At 43.5% G+C, this 5532-nt stretch overlaps 1 protein-coding gene across 1 annotated transcript in view; it reads left to right on the top strand.

Annotated features, from left to right (window-relative positions):
- The window catches only part of Zcchc17 (zinc finger, CCHC domain containing 17), a 42555-nt gene that overhangs the window by 20901 nt on the left and 16122 nt on the right, over window positions 1-5532 (top strand). The window lies entirely within an intron of this gene.

Genomic DNA, 5532 nt, shown 5'->3' with positions numbered 1-5532 from the left:
TTTTTTTTTTCAGATATTTTTAAAATCATCATTTATTTACTTATTTTCAGATGAGGTTTCACTATATAGCCCAGCTAACTCTCCTTCTGACCCTCCTGGGGCCTCAGCTTCCCTGCCAAAATATATGCTGGCTTTGAACTTTGACTCTCCTAGAGGTAGTAGCTCCTAGATAGGGGCTCTTACAGCCTCCACTTTCTGAGTACTGGGATTATGCATTCCACACCCTGCCTTTTCAGATTTTTCCCTCCCTCCCTCCCTTCCTCCCTCCCTCTTTCCCTCCCTCCTTCTCTCCCACCCTCTCTCTTTCCCTCCCTCCCTCCCTTCCATCTGTCTTGCTACTGAGATTTTGAACTCAGGCCCAGTGCTTGCTAGGCAGTTACTGTACCACTTGAGTTATACCTTCAGTCCAGCTGTTTTGCTGGTTAACTGGAGCCACTTTGACACATGTATTTCATTTCACCAAAACAGTTGTTAAGGATCTGCTAGGTATGAGGCTTTTAATAGTCTGCTTAGTCAACCCATATCCAAATCTCCATTGCCCTTTGTTAGTATATGAATGGTTTTATGCCTTTTTATTTTCCTCAATCATTGTTTTTATTAATTGGCTTTATAGGCTAAAGTGCATACCAAAGGCAAAAAATAAAATGCAGGGGCTGGGAAGGTGGCTCAGTGGTAGAGTGCTTAACTTGCATGCCTGAGGCCCTGGGTTCGATTCCTCAGCACCATATAAGCAAAAAGAAAAAAGCCGGAGTGGCGCTGTGACTCAAGTGGTAGAGTGCTAGCCTTGAGCTGAAGAGCTGAGGGACAGAGCCCAGGCCCAGAGTTCAGGCCCCACGACCGGATCCAAAAAATAAAAAAATAAAAAAATAAAAAAAAATAAAATGCATACATAGGGAAGGGCTTGTTTGTGCCCAACATTACAAAGGACCTAAGTTGCCTAAGTGTCTGTCCTAGCAAACCCTGGGAAAGGGATGCACTGGCCTGCTACTGGCTTTTGGTTGGGGCCTACAGAAGCGTATGCCTTATTTTTAAAGTATCTTTGTGTTAGCCAGGTGCTGGTGGCTCACACCTATAATCCTAACTACTCTGGAGGCTGAGATCTGAGGATCATGGTTCAAAGCCAGCTGGGGCAGGAATCTCCGTGAGACTCTTATCTCCAATAAACCTCTAGAAAACCGGAAGTGGCACTGTGGCTCAAGTGGTAGAGCACTTATCTTGAGCTGAAGAGCGCAGGGAAAATGTCCAAGCCCAGAGTTCAAGCCCCACAACCAACCAAAAAAAAAAAAATCTTTGTGTATATCAACTTGTAACTTACTAGTTGGATTACAATTGTTGTAGGTTTCAAGATGAAGCTCATTGGAGACATAGTTAGCATACATGTTGTTACTAGCTACTCAGGCAGCTGAGATCTGAGAATTGAGGTTCACAGCCTGCCTAAGCAGAAAAGCCCATGAGACTCTTATCTACAATTAACCAGCAAAATACCAGAAGTACAGGCATGGTTCAAGTGATAGAGCACCATCTTGAGAAGAAAAATCCAAGAGAAAGCTCAGGGCCCTATGTTAAAGCCCCAGTATTGGCACAAAAAGAAATTTGTTTTCCTGATGACCTAAGCAACACTATATATAACTGTGGCTCTCTGATGTGCTTCCTAGGTTCTAAATCGTTGATTGATAGACCTTTTTCTTCTGCTTTTTCCTTTCCAAGGAAATAAACTGGTACCTTATAGGCAATTTCTAGCCAGGATTTGTCTTCTGTACTACTTCCCAAAAGTTTATTCTGTAAAATCAGTTTAAGAATCAAATCATCTCTTGACAGTCATTTCCTAAGAACCAGCATTTGCTTGACTTCTCTCTAAATCAGTTCCAAAGGATTTAGGTGTTAACATGGCATTGTCAGGCTAAAAGAACATCTGCTTTGGGTCCTAGCCAGAGTTGAACTAGGTCCTACCACATGGGCAAGTCACTTCATCTTAGTCACCCTCTTTGAAATCAATTCTCTTTCCTAAAAAGTTTGTCCATTTATTGATGAAAGTTAGGTGAGATACATGTGCACAGCCCCAGCCCTACATCTGGATTATTAAACACTGAATTAGTTGCATATCACTGTAATTCTCTCTTCTCAAGTTTTGCTTTTACTTTTGTTTTTCCCTTGCATTTGGCTATTGAGACTCTGTTTCAGAGCCCTGGAAAGCATGCTCTAGCAAAGGATATCTGCTTTTTCTAGAGTCTTAGAAACATTCAAGCTTCTTTTCAGTGCCTCCCTTCATTTATCTTAGGTTCACACCCTGGGTCTTTTTTTTTTTTTTTTTTTTGCCCTTTATCTTTTTCCTTTTCCTAGTCTAGGGATCAGAAACTAATGACTCTCTGCCTTCCCTACACAACTCCCAACTTTCCTGTTGACTTTCTGAAGTAACTGTTCTTCTGTGTTCTAACTCAGAGCTAGACCCAGCACACACGCTGCCACCTGCTGGAGTGTGAGTTGTGTCCCTTCAGATTGCATGAGCACTTTTGCATCCAAACTGAGTGTTAGTTAGAAGGCCTCTTTTCAGTCCTCAGTTGCCAGAGTCCACGTCCTAGTGCACCAGGATTCTCTAGCATTTGTTCTTCTCCTGAGCCAGCATGTTTGAGAGCAAAGTTGAAAAAGTGCCAAACTCAGGAAACATGGCATTCTTGTTGTCTTAGCCTTTCTCAACTTGCTTTTCTTCTCTGAATTACAGGCTTCCATCTGTGAAATCTGGGAATAATAATCAGTGAATTTTAGCTGGTATAGTGGTACATATCTATAATCTCAGGTACTTGGGAGTGTGAGACAGGAGAATTACCAGTTTTAGGGTCACCCTGAGCTATCTAGTGAGAATCCATCTCAGCAAAAATAATGAATTTTGGTTTTGACAGATTGTCTTTTTAAATTAGTATTCGTTAGTTGTACAAAGGGGTTTCATTGTGATATTTCCATACATGTATACAATGTATCCTAATCAACCTCACTCCCTCCATCACTCTTCCAATCTCATTTCCCCTCTTACTGACCATATTCATCCTCATTCACACACTCCCTCTGTACCCTGCAATCCCCATCCAAGCCTGTTACTTTCCCCAACAAATTATTGAGAAACTGTGATGTGTTTCTTAGATGTAAGGCAGCATTATTCTCCCTATTTCTTACTCAGGCTAGGCTAGGCTTGGAGGGAATCGGTACCTGGCTAGCCATATGCTTATTTACTTTCCTAGGACCCTGTCCTATGTAAAAGGGCAGAGCCTAGTGAAGCTCCCAAGCCCAAAATATCCCCTGATGGGGGATATATCCCATAGCCTTGCCATAGAGAGATGTACTATGCCTCAGGCTGGGCCATGTGTTTCCCTGCTCTCAGCTCCTGGCCATAGTTACTTTGTTCCCACTCAATCTCTGTCCCATTGGAGATGCCAAGAAAGGATTTTGGTTTAAACTTAAAATTTTAAATTTAGGTTCATCTGCTGTAGCTATTTAGCCACACTGTAAGAGCATCCTGGGAGTTCTCTGAAATAAGAGAAAAATACTTCTTGTGGGCTGAGGGTGTAGCTTCATGGTAGAGTGCTTGCTGAGCATGCTCAGAACCCTGGGCTCAATCCCTGGCACCAGGAAAAACACACAAAACCTACCATAGCTGTAAGGTATCAGCCACTACAGTTAGGACCCACTGAATTCCCACAACACCCTCTGAAGTACGTTCTTGTAAAAATTTCCCTTTTACTGAAAAGTGAGCTTCAAAAATGTTAAATCCCTAGCCAAGTGCCAATGGCTCACACCTGTAATCCTAGCTACTCAGGAGGCTGAGATCTGAGGATTACAGTTCAAAGCCAGCTCTGGCAAGAAAGACTCTGTGAGACTCTTATTGCCACCCCCTCCCCCTTCCCAACACCCCTCCCCCGCAAAAAAAAAAAAGCCAGAAGTAGACCTTTGGCTCAAGGGGTAGAGTGCTAGCCTTGTGTGAAATACCCAAGCCCCGAAATTCAAACCCTAGTACCAGCAAAAAAAAGTGAAATATTTTCTTCCAAGTCACATAGAAAGTTAAGTAGCAGAGCTTGCATTTGAGTTTAATTTTATCTTATTACAAGATTTTTGTTCTGACCACCTTACATTTCTCTCTGGGAAGAGAAGCCTTGTACTATAGAATAACTCTGGAGATTTCCATTCACATCTGTTTGTGTGTGTGTGTGTGTATGTGTATGTGTACATGTGCATGTGCATGTGTGTGTGCACCAGTACTAGGACATGAATTCAGGACCTGCATGCTGTCCCTGAGCTGCTTTTTGCTCAAGGTTAGCACTCTGTCACTTGAGCCACAGCTTCACTTCCACTTTTGGGGGGTTTTTGTCAGTCAATTGTGGAGCTTGAACTCAGGGCCTGGGCGCTGTCCCTGAGGTTTTTTGTTCAGGCTAGTGCTCTACCACATTGAGCCCACAATTCCACTTCTGGCCTTCTGGTGTTTAATTGAAGATCAGAGTGTCACAGACTTTCTTACCCAGGCAGGCTTCAAATAGATTCTCAGATCTAGCTTCCTGAGTAGCAACTAGGATTAGCGACTAGTGCCTAGCTGACTTCCGGTTTTTTGATGGTTAGTTGGAGATGAGTTTTTATGGACTTTGCTGCCTGGGCTGGTTTATCATAATCCTCGGATCTCAACTTCGTGGGTAGCTAGGATTACAGGTGTGAGCCACCAGTGCCAGGGTCCATTCACATTATCTACATTCAGATCCCATGCAGCAGTTGGAAGCAGCTTGCCCCAGATCAAAGAGGCAGATCTGGGGCAAGCAACTTCACCCTCTGCAGACCATAAATACTATGTCATTAAATCACAGCCATGTGACATAGGTGCTATTTTTATCTGGTTTTTATTTGAGGAGGCTGGGACTCAGTGGGGTGGGATGGTTGGCCAAGGTTACAGTCATAAGAACAAGCAGATGGAGGTCTGTCTAACAGCTGTTCTTTCTACCCTGTCACTGCTGCCTTCTGACAGCCAGCTCCCAGTTGGAAGCCTAGAGGAAGAGCAGTAGCATTGTGCTTTGTTCTTTCCTTTTCTCTTCCCTCTATTCTTTCTCATTCAGAAACCTTACTGAGGCAATACAGACATTTGAAATTCAAGGAAAGTGCTTAAAAACTGCCTTGACAGTGTCACGGGAACCTGCCTCCTATGTTTCTGTAGGCTGTACTGCTACTCTGGCAGCATGGTATTTGGGGGTCTAGTTTTTAGAAAGTTCTTAACTTTGTTCTTTTTGTTTTGTTTTTGTTTTTGAGGCAGGGTGTCAATATGTGGCACTGACTGACTTGGAGCTCACCATGTAGTCCTCAATGGCCTCAAGCTTGGGATTTTCTGTCTCTGCCTCCCTAGTGCTGAGATTATACATGTGTGTCACCACTCCTGGCCTAAGCTTTGTTCTTTTTTTGGGGGTGGGGGGTGCTTGAACTCAGGGCCTGAGTGCTATCCCTGAGCTCTTCAGCTCAAGGTGGGCACTCTACCACTTGAGCCATAGCGCCACTGCCAGTTTTCTG

Source organism: Dipodomys ordii, unplaced genomic scaffold, assembly GCF_000151885.1.
Source record: "Dipodomys ordii isolate 6190 unplaced genomic scaffold, Dord_2.0 Scaffold51, whole genome shotgun sequence".
Lineage (NCBI taxonomy): Eukaryota > Metazoa > Chordata > Mammalia > Rodentia > Heteromyidae > Dipodomys > Dipodomys ordii.
This window is presented reverse-complemented; position numbering and strand designations above follow the sequence as displayed.